Here is a 1,388-nt window from a genome sequence, read left to right as displayed (position 1 = left end):
CCATGCCTCATCCCTCCCTGCAATCCCAAATCAAAAAAACTAAACCAAACCCAAACCGCCTTTAATAACCGAAAATTGAGGGGTTTTGAAGAGGGTTTTGCGGGGAGAGAAACGAAGGTCCTCTTCAATTCTCGTAAACTCAATTCGCATCCCAACTCCCTACATCCCATCCTGTCCATCCCTCATCCCTCCCTGCCATCCCAGATCAAACCAAACCAAACCGTTTTAACAACCAAAAATTGAGGGTTTTGCGGGGAGAGAAGCGAAGATTCTCTTCGATTCTCACAACCTCAGTTCCCATCCCAACTCCCTGCATTCCATCATGTCCATCCCTCATCCCTCCCTGCTATTCCAAATCAAACCAAATCAAACCGAGGCCTGCTATTCCAAATCAAACCAAACCAAATCGAGGGTTTTGCGGGGAGAGAAACGAGCCGTGGTGAAGAAATGTAGGTTGAAGAGGGGAGGGAAAGGTATCTCACTGCTTCATGGGGGCGACGAGGACGGTGGCGCTAGTGCGGGCGAGAGCGAGACGAGGTGGGCGCGGCCGCTTGGGGGAGTCAGGAGTGGGGGGTTCGTGATTAGCGCCGACCATTCTTATCTAGCTGCAACACAGTGGGACCAATCCGGGTGCTTCTGCTTTGCCGTGGAAATCAAGAAACCGGCGAGTGGTACTGGACCTGCTTACGGGCCAAGGCTCAGTTAGACATAAACTGTGACAAAAACAATCCGCAAAATGAATAAAAAAGTTACTGTCATGCGCATTCTTTTACGAAACATTTTTCAAAACAAATAGTTTCTGTGGCATCATAATTCTCAAAAATCTGCCGTAGCAAAATAACCGCTAGAGCCTCAATTGAGCTATATTTCCTTTTCTTAGTCATCTAAATATGTAACGAATTAAGAGATGATGACCTCAGCATTATACGGCGTATAAAACTCTAATACAACTCTGATTAATTGATGTTTTCTTCTACAGTAATGCTACAAAACAAACTACCGAAATTCTAAAAAATCGGACACTTCGACATATGTTGCAATAGTTAAGCATTAATATTGCAACTATTGTTTCTGCATGTTTCACTGTGAATATTGCATAAAATATAATGTTCATGTTGCGATGGAAATTTTCTATCCTAAAGTCAAACGACGTAGTTATTTTTACATATTATTTTTCATATTGCAAACAGTGATCGCTAATGTTGCACTAAGTACTTTTTAATATTTTATCGGAACATTCGACGAAAATTTTCCGACGTCCGAACGCTAGCAGCGCAGTCTTGACCGTACGTCTCCGAGATAACAAGTAACAATACAACACATATACCTGTGCTATCTGTTTTATAGACAATAGCACAAACGCTGCTCCTAACAAACAACTGCAACAC

This window comes from Setaria italica, chromosome IX (genome assembly GCF_000263155.2).
Source record: "Setaria italica strain Yugu1 chromosome IX, Setaria_italica_v2.0, whole genome shotgun sequence".
In the NCBI taxonomy this organism is placed as follows: domain Eukaryota; kingdom Viridiplantae; phylum Streptophyta; class Magnoliopsida; order Poales; family Poaceae; genus Setaria; species Setaria italica.
The sequence above is the reverse complement of the archived record's forward strand: the minus strand, read 5'-3'. Positions refer to the sequence as shown.